This window comes from Balaenoptera acutorostrata, chromosome X (assembly GCF_949987535.1).
Source record: "Balaenoptera acutorostrata chromosome X, mBalAcu1.1, whole genome shotgun sequence".
NCBI classification, from domain to species: Eukaryota; Metazoa; Chordata; class Mammalia; order Artiodactyla; family Balaenopteridae; genus Balaenoptera; species Balaenoptera acutorostrata.
Genome location: NC_080085.1, coordinates 55,305,949 through 55,329,325, shown reverse-complemented (window position 1 = coordinate 55,329,325; position 23,377 = coordinate 55,305,949). Strand labels below are relative to the sequence as shown.

The 23,377-nt window shown below is 36.4% G+C and overlaps 1 pseudogene; it reads left to right on the top strand.

The window, feature by feature from the left end:
- The first annotated feature begins 367 nt into the window (after nucleotides 1–367).
- On the top strand, nucleotides 368–714 carry LOC103015407 (peptidyl-prolyl cis-trans isomerase FKBP1A-like; annotated as a pseudogene).
- The last annotated feature ends 22,663 nt before the right edge of the window (nucleotides 715–23,377 follow it).

Here is a 23,377-nt window from a genome sequence, read left to right as displayed (position 1 = left end):
CCAAGCAAATGTGGAATCAAGAAAAAGCCAACTTAAAAATTATAGAAAAGCTTTATAGTGTTTTTATTCACCTTGCCTCACCTACCCCCAGATCAGCTGTAATCTTGAAGATGGAAGCCCCAATTCCCAGTGTGAGACCCTGGTCCCTGGTTGCAGAGGGAGCAGACAAAATCTCATTTGCAAATTATTGTGTTAGTCTGTTCTAACCTGCCTGAAGACTACCTGAAAGAGTGATGCAAAGTGTTCTTATCTGTTTCTCCTAACTTGCCACTCAGAGTGGAAAAGCGGCAGGCATAATTTGAAAACATTGTAGGTGTGGATGAAAAATATGCAGTCGTCAAGGTCAAAAGATTACAGGCCAGCTCACCCAGCATCCGCAGCCGCCTCCGCTATGGGAGTGCAGGTGGAGACCATCTACCCCGGAGATGAGCGCACCTTCCCGAAGTGCGGCCAGGCCTGCGTGGCGCACTACAAGGGGATGCTTGAAGATGGAAAGAAATTCTATTCGTCCCGGGACAGAAACAAGCCCTTTAAGTGTGTGCTGGGCAAGCAGGAGGTGATCCGAGGCTGGGAAGAAGGGGTTGACCAGATGAGCGTGGGTCAGAGAGCCAAGCTATCTCCCCAGACTATGCCTATGGTGCCACTGGGCACCCAAGCATCTTCCCACCAAATGCCACTCTCCTCTTTGGCGTGGAGCTTCTAAAACTGGAATGACAGGAATGGCCTCCTCCCTGAGCTCCCCATTCTTGGATGTGCCATGGAAGGATCTGGCACCTCCAGATGCACGCAGCGAGTCCATACGGAGCTTTTCCTGATGTTCCAGTACGTTGTTTGTATAAACATCTTCCCTGACAATGTGTTCTGTCACCGGCTTTGCTCTTCCCCTTTAACTTCATATGTGTGTTGACCTGAACTATATGCCATAAACCTCAAGTTACTCATTTTAGTTTGTTTTTGTTTTGAGGTGAAGATTGAGTTTCAGTCCTTTGGATCTAGATTTCCAGTTAAGTATTAGTCAAGTATTAACAGCACAAGTCATGGGTTAACTTTAGAATAGGAATTGGTATTGGGGGGGGGGTGCAAGAATCTTTATTTTATTTTATTTTTGGATGAAAGTTTTATCTATTATATATTAAACATTCTTGCTGCTGCGCTGCAAAGCCATAGCAGATATGAGGCGTTTTTGAGGGCCAAATTATTCTCCAAGTTGAGAGATGTCCTTGGGTTGAATCAAAAGCCCTGTCCAAAACTAAAGTGGGAAGGGGGAGAACCTTTGCCTCCACTGCCCCACCTCCACCCTCCCCTTAAACTCTCTGCCTTTTGAAAGCAGATCATTTTCACTGAGATGTTGGACTCTACACGTGTCTATCCCCAGGCCAGCAGGGACCTCTGAAGCGTTCTTCATGGCCTGGCTTTTTCCATCCTGTGGTTTTTCTAATGGATATTCAGGATTTTTGTAATCTCATAGCTATCCAAGCTCCACTTTCTAAATTTTAAGAACTTTAATCGAAAGTTAAATTGACGGTGTTGTTCTTAGACACTTAAAACCCATGAAAGCCCAGCCATCATGACAAATCCTTGAGTGTTTTCTTAAGAAAATGATGTTGGTCAACACAGCTTCAGCATCTCCTGTTTTTTGTTGCTTAGCTCCCCCTGCTGATCTCACAGTTTCCTGGCTTCTCCTTCCCCCTTCTCACCCCTTTGCTGTCCTTTGTAGTGATTTGGTGAAAGAAATTGCTGCCTACTCCCCTCCCCCGCACTACATATGAATTTCAAGTTTCATTATTGCAATAAAAGTGCTTTATGCTGGCTTTTCTCAAAAAAAAAAAAGGTCAAAAGATTACAGTTGAAGGTTCCAATTCAAGATGGAGATGTAGGAAAATCCTTAACTCACCATCTCACAGAGACACACTGAATTACAGCTATATATAGAACAGTTTCCCCAGGAAAAAAATTAAAGGCTAGCAACGTGACCTCTTCACGTTGGGAAAATGAGAAAACAAACAAACAAACAAACACACACACACGCACAGTGAAACAGATAGGAAAGGCTGAGAAACAATCTTGCTGTAAACCCCACCCCTGGTAGGGCAACGTTCAATCAGGAGGGAACTCAAAACCCAGAGCTTCACCCTGAGGAGCATAGGGTTCATATTCCACATTGGGCACCACAACTTTTAAGACCCAGCTCCTGAAAGATGAGTCCCCAAAACATCTAACTTTGAAAACTCATGCCCATGAGACATGTTGCTGTGGCGAACTGAGAAATGACTCTTAAAGGGCTTGTGCACAGATTCACCTGCCTTAGGGTCCAGCGCAGAAGCAGCCTTTTGAAAAGTGCCCAGATGTATGTTAAGGAGACTCATTTGCTAATTTTAAAGTATAGGTCTGAGAAGCAGGAGCATGCTGGGGTACTCTCCGGGGATGGAGGCTGATGAACATCATCTTTCTGTTCTCTCTTTGCCTTACTAAATCCAGCAGGCATCATCTTTTTATTTTCCTTTCCAATGAGTGCCATCTTTATGCTTCAGCTGGTGGACACCATCTTCCATGTTCTCCCTCTGCCTTGCTAAAGCTGGCAGGTGCCATATAATTCTTTTTCTTTACTTTTTCTTTCTTTTTCTTTTTCCCCTTTCTTTTCTTTTTTCTTTTATTGGTAGGTGCCACCTTGGCAGTCCCCTTCTTCCTTATTCCAGCCAGTGGGCACCATCTTCACACTCTCCCTCTACTCTGCTCCAGAGCACCAGTATCTCTCAGAGGAGAGCTTCTACAGGCATCTGGTGCCCTTGTTTTTACATCTGGTGACCTGGTTTTTGCAGCTGTCACCCAGGGGACACCCCTTGATTGCCTGGCTATGAAGGCCAAGGGAACATGTGTTCCTGGGTTCCATGGGACTGTAAAAATTGGAAAGACAGTTCTAGGCAGGCCACCACCCACAGGGTACTATACAGACAGCAGACTGAAACTTATACTCTAAGCCTTTCTGTAAAAGAGGTCTATTTACATGTTCAGGAGCTATGGCCTCAGGGGCAGGCTTCTGGTTTGGTACACTTATAAGGGCCTGTGGAGGTGCTCTTAGAGAATGGAGGCTGGTGGATATAATCTTTGTGCTTCCCTCTGCTTCACTTGCTGGTATCTTCCAGAAAGGAGCTTATACCCTAGTTTGGTGTGCTGATTTTTGTGGCTGCTGCCAGGGGACACCTCTACATCGCCTGGCTCTGGTGTTTATGGGTCATATAATTGTGGGTCTCACAGGACTGTAACCAATTGCAAAAATATTCTTAAACAGCTCCGACCCCATGGCACAGCAAGAGGTAACAGCTCTAGGAGCTCAGTCTTATTGTGAAAGAGGCCTATTAGTTTACTGTCATAGCTGCAGCACAAGGGTCATTTTTCTAATTAAGCCCACATGCAAGGGTTGAATGTAAACCTTTCCTGAAACTTTGAAGGGAGGAATTATCTTCATGCTCTCCCTCTGCCTTACTCCAGATGACCAGCATGTCTCAGAGGGAGCACTTATATATGTCTGGTGCCCCAGTTTTTATGTCTGGTGCCCTGGTTTTTGTGACTTCTGCCCAAGGGATAACCGTTGATCACCTGGCTTTGGTGGCCATGGGGACTTGGTTTCCTGGGTCCCACAGGACTGTAACAAAGAGACAGTTATTGGCAGGCTACCACACCCCAGCAACTGCACAGACAGCAGATTGAAACCCCCAAAGCCTTTCTGTGAAAGATGCTTGTCCTGGAGCTTCAGCTTAGGAGCAGGCATCAGGTTTGGTACCTACCTCAACTATAAGGGTGTTCTCAGGGAATGTAGGCCAGGGGACACCATCTTTGCACTCACCTTTAGCCTCACTATAGCTCATTGGTATCTTTCAGAAAGGAACATATACACATGCCTGGAGCCCCAATTTTTGTGACTGACACTCAGGGGACATCTCTTGATTGCCTGGCTCTGGTGGCTAGTGAAGCTTAGGCTTGCAGTCCTAAAGAACTCTATGTATATGAATTGTTTAAAAGCTGCTACTTGAGGATATGGTTTCCAGTCAGCCTGAGCCTAGGTACGGACTGAGATCCTCCCCTTTGGAACATTGACAGGTCTTGGCATACCCTCAACTACTGAAAGTCACTAAAAATAAAATAGGCTGCTTGGAAAATCACAAAGGCTTGAGAGATTAGCAAGAGCTAGGGCAAGGATGAGTGATATTTCATCTCCAATACAAGGCCAATCCTTCAAGTCTGGGAGAGGTGGCTGTTTTATCAAATGCATAAACCAACACAGAGAATCAAGCAAAATGAAGAAACAGAGGCATATACTCCAAATGAAAGAACAAGATAAAACCTCAGAAAACCTTAAAGAAAGGAGAAAAGTAATTTACCTGATAAAGAGTTCAAAATAATAGTCATAAAAGTGCTCACCAACCTCAGGAGAAGAATGGATAAACACAGTGAGAACTTCAACAAAGAGATAAAATATATAAGAAAGTACCAAACAGAAGTCACAGAGCTGAAGAATACAATAACTGAACTGAAAAATACACTAGAGTAGTTCAATAGCAGACAGATGAAACAGAAAAAAGATTCAGTGAACTGGAAGACTGGGCAGTGGAAGTCATCCAATCAGCAGAAAAAAAAAAAAAAAGAATGAAAAAGAGTAAAGATAGCTTAAGGGACTAATGGGACAACATCAAGTGGACCAACATTCACATGATAGGAGTTACAGAAGGAGGAGAGAGAGAGAAAGGGGCAGAAAACATATTTGAAGAAATAATGGCTGTAAACTTCCCTAACCTGGGGAATGAAACAGACATACAGATCCAGGAATCCCAGAAAGTTCCAAATAAGATGAACCCTCAAAACACACACCAAGACATACTATAATTAAAATGTCAAAAGTTAAAGACAAGGAGATAATTTTAAAAGCACCAAGAGAGGGAAAAATCTTATTACGTAACAGAACCCCCACAAGAATATCATCAGATTTTTCAGCAGAAACTGCAGGTCAGAAGGAAGTGGCATGATATATTCAAAGTGCTGAAAGATAAAAACTTCAAATCAAGAATACTCTCCCCAACAAAGTTATCATTCAGAAATGAAAAAAAGATAGCGTTTTCCAGATAAACAAAAGCTAAAGAAATTCATTACCACTAAAATGACCTTCTAAGACAAAAGGTATTTCTTTAAGCTAAAAAGAAAAGGTGCAAATTAGTAACAAGAAAATATATGAAAGTATAAATCTCACTGGTAAAAGTTAATATATAGAAAAGGTAGTAAATTAATCACTTATAAAGCTAGTATGAAAATTAAAAGACAAATAGCAAAATAACTGTAGTTACAATAATTAGTTAAGGAATACACAATATAAAAAGCTGTAAAATGTGACATCAAAATATAAAACTTGGGCTTCCCTGGTGGCGCAGTGGTTGAGAATCTGCCTGCTAATGCAGGAGACACGGGTTCGAGCCCTGGTCTGGGAAGATCCCACATGCCACGGAGCAGCTGGGCCCGTGAGCCACAGCTGCTGAGCCTGTGCGTCTGGAGCCTGTGCCCCGCAACGGGAGGGGCCGCGATAGTGAAAGGCCCGCGCACCGCGATGAAGAGCGGTCCCCGCACCGCGATGAAGAGTGGCCCCCACTTGCCGCAACTAGAGAAAGCCCTCGCACGAACCGAAGACCCAGCACAGCCAAAAATAAATAAATAAATAAATAAATAAATAAATAAATTTAAAAAAAAATATATATAAAACTTGACTCACTCCCCACTGGGGCTGGAGGGGCTAGAGCATCAGTGTGAGTAGCTCTGAGCAGCTGAGGCTGCAGCAGTGCAATATTGCAGCTGCACCATCTGTCAAAAGCAGAGCCAGCAGGGAGGGGGCTGCTGTGAGCAAAGAGGAGGGGTTGCTGTGAACTAAAGGCAGCTGAGACCCACCCACTGGCCAGCCATGGAAGCAGAGATGACGTTGCCCTCAGAGCTGTGTGTCCACTGTGCGTGTGGGGGGTAAAATATAGAAATTTAGAATGTGTTTAAACTTAGTTGTGATCAATTTAAAATAGTCTGTTACAAATAGTTGTTATATGTAAATCTCATAGTAACCACAAAACAAAACCTATAGTAGATACATGAAATATATAAAGAATCTGAGCATATCACTAAAGAAAGTTATCAAACCAAAAAGGAAGAGGGCAAGAGAAAAGAAAGGAACGCAGGAACTACAAAAAAGCCAGAAAAAAAAATGGTAATAAGCATATACCTATCAATAATTGCATTAAATGTAAATGGACTAAATTCTCCAATTCAAAGACATAGAGTAGCTAAATGGAGACCCATCCATATGCTGCCTGCAAGAGAGTCACCTCAGAGGTACAGATACTTACAGACTGAAATTGAAGGGAGGGAAAAGATATTCAGTGCAAATGGAAATTAAAAGTATGCTGGGGCAGCTATATTTATATCAGACAAAATAGACTTAAAACAAAGTGTATAATAAGACAAAGAAGGGCACTGCATAATGATAAAGAGGTCAATCCAACAAGAGGATATAACATCTGAAAATATTTATGCACCAAACATAAGAGCACCTAAATACATAAAGCAAATAATAACAGAGTGAAAGAGAGTAATAGACAGCAATACAATAACATTAGGGGACTTCAATGCCCAACTTACATCAATGAATAGATCATTCACACAGTAAGCCATTAAGAAAACATTAACCTTAAACAACACATTAGATGAGATGAATTTAACAGATATACACAAAGCATTCCATCCAACAGCAGCAGAATATACATTCTTCTCAATTCCACATGAAGCATTCTCCAGCATAGATCATATGTTAGGCCTCAAAACAGATCTTAAAGTATTTAAGAATGCTGAAATATATAAAGTGTCTTTTCAAACAACAGTGGTTTGAAACTAGAAATCAATTACAAGAATAAAACTGGAAAATTCACATATATATGGAGATTAATCAACATGCTACTGAACAACCAATGGGTCAACAAGAAATCAAATGAGAAATCACAAGATACCTTGAGACAAATAAGAATGTAAATACAACTTATGGGATGCATCAAAACAGTTCCAAGAGTCAGGTCCATAATAATAAATGCCTGTCTTAAGAAATTTTAAAAATCTCAAATAAACAACCTAAGTTAGTACCTTAAAGAACTGGAAAAGAGAACAAATTGAACCCAAAGTTAGTAGAAAGAAAGAAATAACAAAGATCAGAGCAGAAATAAATGAAATAAAACTAGAAAGACAATAGGAAAAAATCAATGAAACCATGGTTTCTTCTTTGAAAAGATAAAAGATATTCAAACCTTTAACTAGATCACCAAGAAAAGGGGGAAAAAGTACTCAAAAAATAAAATCAGAAGTGAAAGAGGAGACATTACAATTGATTCCACAGAAATAAAAAGGATCATAATGGACTACCATGAAAAATTATAAGCAACAAAATTGGACAACCTGAGGAAAATGGATAAACTCCTAGAGACTTACAAATCACCAAGATTGAATTATGAAGAAATAGAAGATCTGAATAGACTGATTACTAGTAAGGAGATGGAATCAGTAATAAAAAACCTCCCCCAAAATGAAAGTCTACAACCAGATTGCCTCACTGATTAGTTCTACCAAACAATCAAAGAAGGATTAAACAAAACCTGCTCAAAATCTCCCAAAAAGTATAGAGGAGGGAACACTTCCAAATTCATTTTATGATGCCAGTATCACCCTGAAACAAAACCAGACAATGATACCACAGAAAATAAAATTACAGGCCAATATCTCTGATGAAGATAGATTTTAAAAATCTTCAACAAAATATTAGCAAACTGATTTCACCAATACATTAAAAGTATGATACACCACGATCAGGTGGGGTTTATCTCAGGAATGCTAGGATGGTTCAACATCTGCAAATCAATCAGTGTGATACACCACATTAACAAACTGAAGAAGAAAAGGCATATGACCATCTCAACGGATGCAGAGAAAACTTCTGACAAAATTTAACATCCATTTATGATAAAGAAAAAACTTTCAACAAAGTAGGTATAGAGGGATGTACTTCAACATAATAAAGGCCATATATGACAAGCCCACAGCTCACATCATATGCAATGGTGAAAAGCTGAAAGCTTTTCCTCTAAGATTAGAAACATGACAAAGATGTTACTTTTGCCACTTTTATTCAACATCGCATTTGAAGTCCTAGTGAGGACAATTAGGCAAGAAAAGATATAAAAGGTATACCAATTGGAAATCAAGGAGTAAAATTATCAGTACTTGTAGATGACATGATAATATTTGTATATAGAAAACACTAAAGATGCCACAAAAACCCACTAGAATTGATACAGGAATTCAGTAAAGTTGCAGGATACAAAATCAATATTCAAAAATCTGTTATGTTTCTATAAATTTATAAAAAACTATCAGAAAAAAAGTTAGATAACTCCATTTATAATTACACCAAAAAGAATAAAGTACCTAGGAATAAATTTAACCAAGGAGTTGAGAAACCTGCACACTGAAAACTTCAAGATATTGATAAAAGAAATTGAACAAGACATAAATAAATGGAACAATATAATATGCTGTGGATTGGAAGAATTAATGTTGCTAAAATGTCCATATTACCCAAAACAATCCACAGATTCAACACAATTCATACCAATATTCCAAAATTCTACTTCATAGAAGTAGATCAAGCAATCTTAAAATTTCTATGGAACCACAGAAGACCCTAAATAGCCAAAGTAATTTTGAGAAAGAAGAACAAAGCTGGAGGCATCACATTTCTTGATTTCAAATTATTTTACAAAGTTATAGTAATCAAAATAGTATGGTATTAGCATTAAAACAAACACATAGATAAGTGGAACATAATAGAGAGCCCAGAAACAAACCCACACACATATGGTCAATTAATCTATGACAAAGGAGCCAAGACTATACAATGGGGAATGACAGTTTCTTCAATAAACGTTGCTGGGGAAAGTGGACAGCCATATGCAAAAGAATGAAATTGGACCACTATCTTACACCATTAATGAAAATTAACTGAAAATGGGTTAAACACGTGAATGCAAGACCTGAAGCCATAAAAATTCTAGAAGAAAACATAGACTGCAAACTCCTTGAAATCAGTCTTGGGAATCATCTTTTGGGTTTGACATCAAAAACAAAGGCAATAAAAACAAAAATAAACAAGTGGGACTGAACCAAACTAAAACTTTTCAGCACAGCAAAGGAAATCATCAACAAAATTGAAAAGCAACCTACTAAATAGGAGAAAGTATTTGCAAATCATATATCTGATAAGGGACTAATAAAAATAAATAGCAAAACACAAAACAACAATAAAAACCCAAACAATCTGATTAAAAAATGGGCAGAGGACCTGAATGGACATTTTTTTCCAAAGAAGACATACAAAAGGCCAACAGGTACATGAGAAGATGCTCAACATTACTTATCATCAGAGGAATGCAAATCAAAACGACAATGAGACATCACCTCACACCTGTTGGAATGGCTATCATTAAAATGACAACACATAAAAAGTGTTGGTGGAAAAAACAGAAATATAGATCAAAGGAACAGGATAGAAAGCCCAGAGATAAACCCACACACATATGGACACCTTATTTTTGATAAAGTAGGCAAGAATATACAATGGAGAAAAGACAGCCTCTTCAATAAGTGGTGCTGGGGAAACTGGACAGCTACATGTAAAAGAATGAAATTAGAACACTCCCTAACACCATACACAAAAATAAACTCAAAATGGATTAAAGACATAAAAGTAAGGCCAGACACTATAAAACTCTTAGAGAAAAACATGGGCAGAACACTTCATGACATAAATCACAGCAATATCCTTTTTGACCCACCTCCTAGAGAAATGGAAATAAAAACAAAAATAAACAAATGGGACCTAATGAAACTTAAAAACTTTGGAACGGCAAAGGAAACCATAAACAGGATGAAAAGACAACCCTCAGAATGGGAGAAAATATTTGCAAATGAAGCAACTGAAAAAGGATTAATCTCCAAAGTTTACAAGCAGCTCATGCAGCTCGATATCAAAAAAAAAAAAACAACCCAACCCAAAAATGGGCAGAAGACCTAAACAGACATTTCTCCAAAGAAGATATATAGATTGCCAATAATCACATGAAAGAATGCTCAACATCATTAATCATTAGAGAAATGCAAATCAAAACTACAATGTGGTATCACCTCACACCGGTCAGAATGGCCATCCTCAAAAAATCTACAAACAATGAATGCTGGAGAGGGTGTGGAGAAAAGGGAACCCTCTTGCACTGTTGGTGGGAATGTAAATTGATACAGCCACTATGGAGAACAGTAAGTAGGTTCCTTAAAAAGCTAAAAAAGAACTACCATACAGCACAGCAATCCCACTACTGGGCATATACACTGAAAACCATAATTCAAAAAGAGTCATATGCTACAATGTTTATTGCAGCTCTATTTAAAATAGCCAGGACATGGAAGCAACCTAAGTGCCCATTGACAGATGAATGGATACAAAAAGATGTGGCACATATATACAATGGAATATTACTCAGCCATAAAAAGAAATGAAATTGAGTTATTTGTAGTGAGGTGGATGGACCTAGAGTCTGTCATACAGAGTGAAGTAAATCAGAAAGAGAAAAACAAATACGGTATGCTAACACATATATATGGAATTAAAAAAAAAAAAGGTTCTGGAGAACCTAGGGGCAGGACAGGAATAAAGATGCAGGCATAAAGAATGGACTTGAGGACATGGGGAGGGGGAAGGGTAAGCTGAGATGAAGTGAGAGAGTCGCATGGACTTAAATATACTACAAAATGTAAAATAGATAGCTAGTGGGAAGCAGCTGCATAGCACACAGAGATCAGCTTGGTGCTTTGAGACCACCTAGAAAGGTGAGATGGGGAGTGTGGGAGGGAGACTCAAGAGGGAGGAGATATGGGGATATATAAATATATACACACATATATAGCTGATATATATTTATATAGCTATACATATATATATACATATATATATATGTGTAGCTGATTCACTTTGTTATAAAGCAGAAACTAACACACCATTGTAAAGCAATTATACTCCAATAAAGATGTTTTAAAAAAAGTGTTGGTGAAGAAGGAATAAAAAGGAACTCTTGTTCATTGTTGGTGGAAATGTAAATTGGTGCAGCCACTATGAAAAGCATCATGGAGGGTTCCCAGAATTAAACATAGAACTACCATGTGAACAAGCAATTCTTCGTCTGGGTATTTATTAAAAGGAAACAAAACCCTAACTTGAAAACATATATGCACCCTCGTGTTCATTGCAGCACCATTTATAATAGTCAAGATATGGAAATAACCTGTGTCCATTGATAGATGAATGGATAAAGAAGATGTGATAGACACAGGTATAGCTATAGATATAGATTATGAAATATTCAGCTATGAAAAGAATGAAATCTTGCCATTTGCAACAACATGGATGGACCTTTTGGGCATCACACTAAGTAAAATAAGTCACATAGAGAAGAACAAATACCATATGATCTCACTTATATGTGGAACCTAAAATTAAAACAAAAAAACAAAAAAACAAGCTTATGGATAAAGAGAAAAGATTGGTTGTTGCCAGAGGTGTGTGCTGGCTGAAATCGGTGGATGAAAGGGGTCTAGAGGTACAAACTTCCAGTTATAATGTAAGTAAATCATGAGATGTAACGTGCAGCATGGTAACTATAATTAATAACACTGTTTTGCTGTTCGAAAGTTGCTAAGAGAGTAAATATTAAAAGTTCTAAACACAGTAAAAAATCTGTAACTGTATGGTGATGGATATTATCAAGACACATTGTGATCATTTTGCAACATATACAGATATGAAATCATTATGTTGTATACCTGAAACTAATATACTATTGTTTGTCAATTATACCTCAAATTAAAAAAAATACTATTGCTGAAACATATTATAGACTGCCTAAAGCCTTGGAGGAGAAGCTGGGGAAAGCATTTCTTTGGGAAATTTAGGTCACTGAAACTGTCTCTGTACTAGAGGGAATTTTCAAATACTCATGAATGCCCAGGGCAGAATACATGCTCAGAACAGACCTGAGAAGACCCAAAGGCTTCACCTCCGGTTGATCTCTGGGCTCAGTGCAAGGAGAAAGGAAAGGTCAGGTAGATTTACATACAGCCTGAGAACTGCTAAAGGAGTGCCCAGTACAGAGTTAATTTGCAAAGACTGAGAGAAGTGTTTTGCTTTTTATTTTTAGTTCTTGGAGTTCAAGGAAATCTCTGTGAAAACTTGAGCAAAACATAAGGTAAAGTAACAGAGACCTGAATGACCTTGCATAACATGGAATATAGTCTTTGCAAAAAAAAATAGCTTGGAAAATTTACTAAACAGACAATAGCAGCATTCAACAATCGAAAACAGCAAACACTGGGTAAAGGGGAAAATTCTTATTTCCAGCTAGCAGATTATAGTATGAAATTAAAAAGGAAACTATAGTATATTCACTGGGGAAAATGGCAGAAACCATCCTTAATGAAGTCCAGAGATAGAATTTACTAGACAAAAGTTTTAAATCAACTGTCTTAAATATGCTCAATGAGCTAAACAGCAACTATGCACAAAAAACTAAAAGGACCAGAGAGTTATATATGAAAAGAAGAAAATTTTAAAAAATGACATAGAAACTGTTTAAAAAAAGAACAAATTTCCAGAGATGAAGAATATAACTAAGAGGAAAAAAATTCACTGGAGATGTTCATCAGCACATTTCAGGAGGCAGAAGAAAGAATCAGAGAACTTGAAGATAAATTTATTGATTCTGAGAACCAGAAAGAAAAAAGAATGAAGAAAACTAAACAGAGTTTAAGGGACCTGTGTGACTCTATCAAGCATACCAACGTACACATTATGGGAATCCGAGATGAAGAAGAGAAAGAGAGTGGCAGAAAGAATATGTGTACAAGTGATGGCCGAAATTTACCTGCACTTGATGAAAGACATGAATCTACACATCCAAGAATTTTGACAAACTTTAAGAATGATGAACTCAAAGAGATCCACACTGAGACAAACTATAATCAAACTGTTCAAAGACAAAGATAAAATGAATCTTGGAAGAAACAAGAGATATGCAACATGCCAAATACAGGGTTCTTAGTAAGATTAGCAACTAATATCTCATCAGAAACCAAAGAGGTAGGGACTTCCCTCGTGGTGCAGTGGATAAGAATCCGCCTGCCAATGCAGGGGACATGGGTTCAATCCCTGGTCTGGGAAGATCCCACATGCCACGGAGCAACAAAGCCCATGCACTGCAACTACTGAACCTGCACTCTAGAGCCTGTGTGCCACAACTACTGAAGCCCGCACGCCTAAAGCCCATGCTCCACAACAAGAGAAGCCACTTCAAGGAGAAGCCCGTGCACCACAACAAAGAGTAGACTCCACTCGCTGCAACTAGAGAAAGCCCAAACACAGCAATGAAGACCCAACACAGCCAAAAAAAAAAAAAAAAAAAACAGAGGTAGAAGATAGTAAGATGACACATTTAAAGTGATGAAAGAAAAAAAAAGCAAAAGCTGTCAACAAAGAATTCTACATGAGGCAAAACTATCTTTCAAAAATGAAGGAGAAATTACAACATTCCAGGTAAAGAAAATCTAAAGGAGTTTGTTTCCAGGAGACTGTCCTACAAGAAATGATAGAGTTTTCAAGGTTGAAATATAAGGACAGATTATAGTAAGTTGAAACCATATGAAGAAATAATGATATTCAGTAAAGGTACTACAATAGGTAAATGTAAAATCCAGTATTATTTCAATTTTGGCTTGTAACTGCACTTTTTATTTCCTACCTATTTAAAAGACAAATGCATAAAAATAATTATAAACCTAAGTCATTGGGCACACAATGTATAAAGACATAACTTGTGTCAACAACAATATGAAGAGGGGCATAGCTGTATAGAAGTAGAATTTTTGTATGCTATTAGAGCTAACCAGACATCAACTGCTATAGAGTTAAAATATTAATTGTAATGTCTGTGGCAACAACTAACAACATACGTAAAAAAAAAAGAGGAAGTGAGAAGTGTATCATAGTGATACAATAAAAAAACGCAATTAAACAAAAAGAAGGCAGTAATGGAGGAAATGCAGGACAAGAAGGTATAAGATACACAGAAAGAATAAAAGCTAAATGACAAACGTAAGTACTTCCTTAGTAATTATTTTTAAATGCAAATGGACTAAACTATCCAATCAAATGGCACAGACTAACATAATGCATAGAAAGTCATGATCTAGCGATATGTTTACTAGAAGAGATTCACTTTTGATCCTAAGACAAGAATAGGTTGAAAGTGAATTAATGGAAGAAGTTTTATGTAAATAATAACTAAAATATAGCTGGAAAGGCTATAGTAGTATTAAACAAAATAGACTTTAAGTGAAAATATATTGCAAAAGACAAAGGACATTATATACAGATAAAGGAGTCAATTCTCCAAGAAAATATAACAATTATAAACATATATGTACCAATAAGGAGCTCCATAATATATGAAGCAACCATAAACAAAATGAAAAGACAACCTACAGAATGGGAGAAAAAATTTGCAAATGATGCAACTGATAAGTGATTAATCTCCAAAACACACAAAAAGCTCATACAGCTCAATATCAAAAAAACAAACAACCCAATCAAAAAATGGGCAAAATATCTAAATAGACACTTCTCCAAAGAAAATATGCAAACGGCCAAAAAGCACATGAAAAGATGCTCAACAGTGCTAATTATTAGAGAAATGCAAATCAAAACTACTATGAGGTATCATCTCACACCAGTCAGAATGGCCATCATCAAAATGTCTACAAACACTAAATTCTGGGGAAGGTGTGGAGAAAAGGGAACCCTTCTACACTGTTGGTGGGAATGTAAATTGGTACAATCACTATGGAGAACTGTGTGAGGTTCCTTAAAATACTAAAAATAGAGCTACCATATGATCCAGTAATCCCACTCCTGGGCATATATCCAGAGAAAAACATGGTTCAGAAGTATATATGCTCCCCAATGTTCATCACAGTGTTGTTTACAATAGCCAAGACATGGAAGCAACCTAAATGTCCATAAACAGATAAATACATAGAGAAGATGTGGTATATATATACAATGGAATATTACTCGGCCATATAAAAGAATGAAATAATGCCATTTGCAGCAACATGGATAGACATACTAAGTGAGGTAATCCAGACAGAGAAAGGCAAACATCATATGAAATTGCATATATGTGGAATCTAAAAAAAATGATACAAAGGAACTAATTTACAAACAGAAAGAGACTCACAGACCTAGAAAACAAACTTATGGCTACCAAAGGGGAAATGATGGTGGGGGGAGGGATAAATTAGGATGTTGGGATTAACATATACACACTACTATATATAGACTAGATAACCAACAGGTGCCTACTATATAGCACAGGGAACTATACTCAGTATTTTGTAGTAACCTATAATAGGAAAGAATTTGTAAAGGAATGTGTATGTGAATATATATATATGTGTGTATATATATATATATATATATATATATATATATATATCACTGAAACACTGTGTTGTACACCTGAAACTAACATGATATTGTAAATCAACTATACTTCAGTAAAAAACATATTTAAATACTACAGATATCAACTCACACCAGTCAGAATTGCCATCATCAAAAGTCTACAAACAATAAATTCTGGAGAGGGTGTGGAGAAAAGGGAACCCTCCTACACTGTTGGTGGGAATGTAAATTGGTACAGCCACTATGGAGAACAGTATAGAAGTTCCTTAAAAAACTAAAAATAGAGCTACCATATGATCCAGCGGTCCCACTCCTGGGCATATATCCAGAGAAAAATACAGTTCAGAAGTATACATGCTCCACAATGTTCATCACAGTGCTGTTTACAATAGCCAAGACATGGAAACAACCTAAATGTCCATCAACAGATGAATGGATAAAGAAAATGTGGTACATATATACAATGGAATATTATTCAGCCATAAAAAAGAATGAAATAATACCATTTGCAGCAACATGGATGGACCTCGAGATGATCATACTAAGTGAAGTGAGACAGAGAAAGACAAATATCATATGATATCACTTATATGAGGAATCTGAAAAATGATACAATGAACTTATTGAAATGAAATGAACTTATTTACAAAACAGAAACAGACTCACAGACTTAGAGAAGGAACTTATGGTTGCCAGGGGGGAAGTGTGGGGGAAGGGATAGATTAGGAGTTTTTTATTGACAAGTACACACTGCTATATTTAAAATAGATAACCAAGTAGGACCTACTGTATAGCACAGGGAACTCTGCTCAATATTCTGTAATAACCTAAATGGGAAAAGAATTTGAAAAAGAATAGATATATGTATGTGTGTAACTGAATCACTTTGCTGTACACCTGAAACTAACACAGCATTGTTAATCAATGATATTCCAATATAAAATAAAAATTAAAAATAAATTAAAAATAGGAAAAAAACAACAAAAAAAGACACAAACAAACAAAATATATGAAGTAAACCTTTACAGAATTGAAGGGAGAAATAGACACTTCTACAATAATAGTTGGAGACTTCAGTACCCACTTTCAATAATGGATATAACAAGCAGACAGAAGATCATTAAGGAAATAGAGCACTTGAACAACACTTTAAACTAACTAGATCTAACAGACATATATAATTGAACATGCTCAACAAAGAAAAGTTCAGGACCAGATGACTTCAACTGGTGACATGTACACAAACATTCAAAAAATAATTAATACCAGTATTTCTCAAGCTCTTCAGAAAAATAGAAGAGGGAACACTTCTTAATATACTCTATGAGGCCAATATTATCCTGACACCAAAGCCTGATGAAACATTACAAGAAAAGATTACACACCAATATTACTTATCCATATAGATGCAAAAATCCTTAACAAAATACTAGCAAATCAATCCAAAAGCATAATAAAATAATTATATTCCAGCAATGAACAGTCTAAAAAAATAAATTAATAAAACAATTACATTTGCAATCCAAATGAATAAAATACCTAGGAGTAAATTTAACAAAGAGGTGAAATACTTGTATGCTGAAAACTACAAAATATTGCTGAAAGCAATTGAAGAAGCCCTAAATAAGTGGAACAACTTCCTGCATTCATAGGATGGAAAACAATATTGTTAAGATGGCAATACTGCTCAAAGTGATCAACAGATTCAATGGAATGTCTATCAAAATTCCAAACATTATTTTTGCAGTTATGAAAAAGCTGATCCTCAAATTCATATGGAAATGCAAGCGTCCCTCAATAATCACAATATTCTGAAAACTGAACATAAGTCCACCAACAGATGAATGGATAAAGACAATGTGGTATATACAAACCTTGGAATATTAGTCATCCTTCAAAAAAAGGGAAATTCTGCCATTTCCAAATGAATGAACCTGGAAGTCATTATGTTAAGTGAAATAAGCCAGTCACAGAAGGACAAATACTGAATGATTCCACTTATATAAGGAATCTAAAATAGTCAATCTCATAGAAACAGAGAATACAATAGTAGCTGGTGGGAGAGGGGAAATTGGTTTTCAATGGGTATAAAGTGTCTGTTATGCAAGATGAGTAAGTTCTAGAGATGTACTGTACAACATAGTACCTATAGTTAACAATAAAGTATTGTGCACTTTAAAATACATTAAGAGGATAGATCTCATGCAAGGTGTTCTCACCAACAAACAAACAAATCCCCATCAACCCACAAAAAACATAAGGAAATTTTTTGGAGGTGACTGATAATGTTTGGTACCTTAAGGTATAGTGATGATATGCTTATGTCCAAACTCACCAGGATACATACACTAAATGTGTTAACATTTTTGTGTATCAATTATACCTAAATAAGCTAAGGAAAAATAAAGACACACAAAAACTTCACATTTCCTGATTTCAAACCTTAATACAAAGACACGGTTATCACAATAGTGTGGCAGGGGCATATGGCTAAACGTATTGCTCAATGGAATAGAAATGAGAATCCAGAAACAAACCCATACCTCAATAGTCAATTGATTTTTGACAAGGGTGTCAAGACTATTCAATGCAGAAAAATAGTCTCTTTAACAAATGCTGCAGTGACAACTGTATAGCAACATGCAAAAGAATGAAGGTTGACCCATACTTTGTACCATATACAAAAATTAACCAAAAAATGATTCCTTGACCTAAATATAAAAGCCATAAAACCTTTGGATGAAAACATAGCATAAATCTTCATTACTTGGATTTGGCAACAAAGTCTTAGATATGACACCAAAAGCACAAGCAACAACAAAAAAAATGATTCATTGGACTTCATGAGAATTAAAACATTTTGTGCATCAATGGGCATGATAAAGAAAGTGAAAATACAACCTACAGAATGAGACAAAATATTTGCAAATCATATATCTGATAATAATGTAGCATCCAGAAAATATAAAGCAGGTTTACAACTTAATAACAAAAAGACAAACAACCCAATTTTTTTAAATGGGCAAAAGATTTGAATAGATATTTCTCCAAAAAAGGTATACAGAGGCCAAACAAGCACTTGAAAATATGCTCAACATCATTAGTCATCAGGGAAATGCAAATCAAAACCACAATAAGGTCTTTTTTAACTGAAAAATCTCATGTAATTTTATTTTAAAGAGTAATGCATTTGCATAAAAATGTACTAATTCTAACTTGAACACTAAATTTTGTACCAATCCTAGTAGACATGGCTCCCAATTCCAGGAATAACCACTTAGCATCTTTTTTATGCTGGAGAAAAGAGATGATATCAGCAGAAAATGAAGTAGAAACAACAGAAGCTTCATAATACAGGTTATGATTTCCTTGGTTAAATAGTTGTTCCCATTTCTCCAGGTTCTTAAATGGCTTTAGAAACCTCAGACTTCACTCAGGATGGTACAGTGACTTCCTTCTGTGTCCATGCATCCTGTGTTTATTTCAGCTATGACATTTATACCTACCTAAAATTCCATGTTTATCTGTCCATCTCTTCCACTAGCAGGTGAATTCCTTGAAAGTTAAGACTTTCTTTTTCTTTTTTTAAAAGTTGAAGTATAGTTAATTTACTATATTACATTATTTTCAGGTTTACAACATAGTGATTCAATATCTTTATAGATTATACTATAGATTATACTTCGTTTAATGTTACTGCAAAATAATGGTTATTATTTTGTGCTGTACAGTATATACTTGTAGTGTATTTATTTTATACATAGTAGTTTGTCCTTAATCCCATACCCCTATCTTGCCCCTCCTCCCTTCCCTCTCCCTACTAGTAACCACTAGTTTGCTTTCTATATCTGTGAGTCTGTTTCTGTTTTGTTATATACATTTGTTTTATTTTTATATTCCACATATAAGTGATAACAGGGTATTTGGCTTTCTCTGTCTGACTTACTTTACTAAGCATAATACTCTCTAGGTCCATCCATGTTGTTGCAAATGGCAGAATTTCATTCTTTCTATGGCTGTGTGATATTCCATTGTGTGTGTGTGTGTGTGTGTGTGTATCACATCTTCTTTATCCATTCATATGTTAATGGACATTTAGGTTGCTACCATATACTGGCTATTGTAAATAATTCTGCTATGAACATGACGGTGCATGTATCTTTTCAAATTACTATTTTCAATTCCTTTGGATATACAGCCAGCAGTGGAATTGCTGGATCATATGGTAGTTCTATTTTTAGTTTTTTGGAGAACCTCCATACTTTTTCTCACAGTGGCTGCACCAATTGACAATCCCATCAACAGTGTACTAGTGTTCCCTTTTCTCCACATTCTCACCAACATTTGTAACTTGTGGACTTTGATGATAGCCATTCTGAAAGGTGTGAGGTGATATCTCTTTGTGGTTTTGATTTGCATTTCTCTGATGATTAGTGATGTTGAACATTTTTTCATGTGCCTGTTGGCCATCTGTATATCATCTTTGGAAAAGTGTCTACTCAGTTCTTCTGCCCAATTTTTATTGGGTAGTTGTTTTTTTGATAGTGAGTTGTAAGAGCTTTTCACATATTTTTATATTAACCCCTTATCAGTCATATCATTTGCAAATATGTTCTCCAATTCAGTAGTTTGTCTTTTCATTTTGTTGATAGTTTCCTATGCTGTGCAAAAGCTTTTAAGTTTAATTAGGTCCCATTTGATTATTTTTTATTTATTTTGCTTTAGTAAACAGAGCAAAAACTATATTGCTATGGTTTATGACAAACAGTGTTCTGCCTAAGTACTCTTCTAGGAGTCTGATGGTTTCAGGTCTTACATTTAGTTCTTTTATCCATTTTGAATTTATTTTTATATATGATATGAAGAAGTGGTCTAATATCATTCTTTTACATGTAGCTGTCCTGTTTATCCAGCACCCCTTACTGAAGAGATTGTCTTTTCTCCATTGTATATTCTTGCCTCCTTTTTCTTAGGTTAATTGGCCATAGGTGTGTGGGTTTATCTTGGGGTTATCTATTTTGTTCCATTGATCTATGTGTCTGTTTTTGTGCTATTATCACACTTTTTTGATTACTGTAGCTTTGTACTATAGTCTGAACTCAGGGAGCATGATACCCCACTTTTTTTCTTAAGATCACTTTGGATATTAATCTCCTGTAAGCAGCATGCAGATGGGTCATTTTTTAAATCCAATCAGCCATCCTATGTCTTTTTATATTTTTTTGGTTGAAAATTATTTTATTTTATTTTTTCACTTTTACTGAAATATAATTAACAAACAGCACTGTATATGTTCAAGGGGTACAGCATAATGACTTGACACACGTATACTGAAAATGATTACCACAAGAAGTTTGTCTAACACTCATCACCTCATATAGTTATAAAAAAAATGTTTTTTTCCTTGTGACAACTTTTACTATTTGCTCTCTTAACAACTGTCAAATGTACCACACAGCAATATTAACTATAGTCATCATGTTTTATATTACATCCCCAGTACTTACTTATTTTAAAACTGTACATGTATACCTTTTTACCATCTTCATCCAATTCCCCCAATCCAATCCCCTGCCTCAAGTAACCACAAATCTGATCTCTTTTTCCATGAATTTGGTTTTATTTTTAGCTTCCACATACAAGTGAGATTATTTCTCTGTCTGACTTATTTCACTTAGCACGAAGCCCTCAAGATCCATCCATGCTGTCACAAATAACAGGGTTTCCTTCTTTTTTATGGCTAAATAATATTTCATTGTAGATATGTACCACATTTTCTTTATCCATTCATCTATCTGTGAACACTTAGGTTGCTTTCATTTCTTAGCAATTGTAAATAAGTCTGCTAGGGGTGTAGCTATTTTTTCAAGTTAGTGTTTTTGTATTCTTTTTTTAAACATCTTAATGGAGTAAGATTGCTCTACAATGTTGTCTTAGTTTTTGTTGTATAACAAAGTGAATTAGATATATGTACACATATATTCCCATATGCCCTCTATCTTGCGTCTCCCTCCCAATCTCCCTATACCACACCTCTAAGTGGTCACAAAGCACCAAGCTGATCTCCCTGTGCTATGCGGCTGCTTCCCACTAGCTATCTATTTTACATTTGGTAGTGTATATATGTTAATGCTACTCTCTCACTTTGTCCCAGATTACCCTTCCCCCACCCCATGTCCTCAACTCCATTCACTATGTCTACATCTTTATTCCTGTCCTGTCCCTAGGTTCTTCAAAACCATTTTATTTTCTTAGATTCCATGTATATGTGTTAGCATACGGTATTTGTTTTTCTCTTTCTGACTTACTTCACTCTGTATGACAGACTCTGAGTCCATCCACCTTACTACAAATAACACAATTTCGTTTCCTTTTATGGCTGAGCAATGTTCCATTGAATATATATGCCACATCTTTATCCATTCATCTGTCGATGGACACTTAGGTTGCTTCCGTGTCCTGGCTATTGTAAATAGAGCTGCAATAAACATTATGGTACATGACTATTTTTGAATTACGGTTTTCTCAGGGTAGATGCCCAGTAGTGGGATTGCTGGGTCATATGTTAGTTCTATTTTTAGATTTTTAAGGAACCTCCATACTGTTCTAAATAGTGGCTGTATCAATTTAAATTCCCACCAACAGTACAAGAGGGTACCCTTATCTCCACACCCTCTCCAGCATTTATTGTTTGTAGATTTTTTGATGATGGCCATTCTGACCGGTGTGAGTTGATACTTAATCATAGTTTTGCTTTGCATTACTTTAATGATTAGTGATGTTGAGCATCCTTTCATATGCTTGTTGGCCATCTGTATTTCTTCTTTGGAGAAATGTCTATTTAGGTCTTCTGCCCAATTTTGTATTGGGTTGTTTGCCAAGGCAAAAAAAAAGAATAAAATACGTCACAATAAACCTAGCTAAGGAGACAAAAGACCTGTATGCAAAAAACTATAAGACACTGATGAAAGAAATTAAAGATGATACAAACAGATGGAGAGATATACCATGTTCTGAATTGGAAGAATCAACTTTGTGAAAATGAATATACTACCCAAAGCAATCTACAGATTCAGTGCAATCCCTATCAAACTACCAATGTAATTTTTCACAACACTAGAACAAATAATTTCACAATTTGTTTGGAAACACAAAAGGCCCTGAAGAGGCAAAGCAATCTTGAGAAAGAAAAACGGAGCTGGAGGAATCAAGCTCCCTGACTTCAGACTATACTACAAAGCTACAGTAATCAAGACAGTATGGTACTGGCACAAAAACAGATATATAGATCAATGGAAGAGAGAAAAACCGATGCACATATTGTCACCTTATCTTTGATAAAGGAGGCAAGAATATACAATGGAGAAAAGACAGTCTCTTCAATAAGTGGTACTGGGAAAACTGCACAGCTACGTGTAAAAGAATGAAATTAAAGCACGTCCTAACACCATACAGAAAAATAAACTCAAAATGGATTAAAGACCAACATGTCAGGCCAAACACTATAAAACTCTTAGAGGAAAACATAGGAAGAACACTCTTTGCATATATCACAGCAAGATCCTTTTTGACCCACCTCCTAGAGAAATGGAAATAAAAACAAAAATAAACAAGTGGGACCTAATGAAACTTAAATATTTTGCACAGGAAAGGAAACCATAAAAAAGATGAAAAAAATACCCCTCAGAATGGGAGAAAATATTTGCAAATGAAGTAACTAACAAAGGATTAATCTCCAAGATA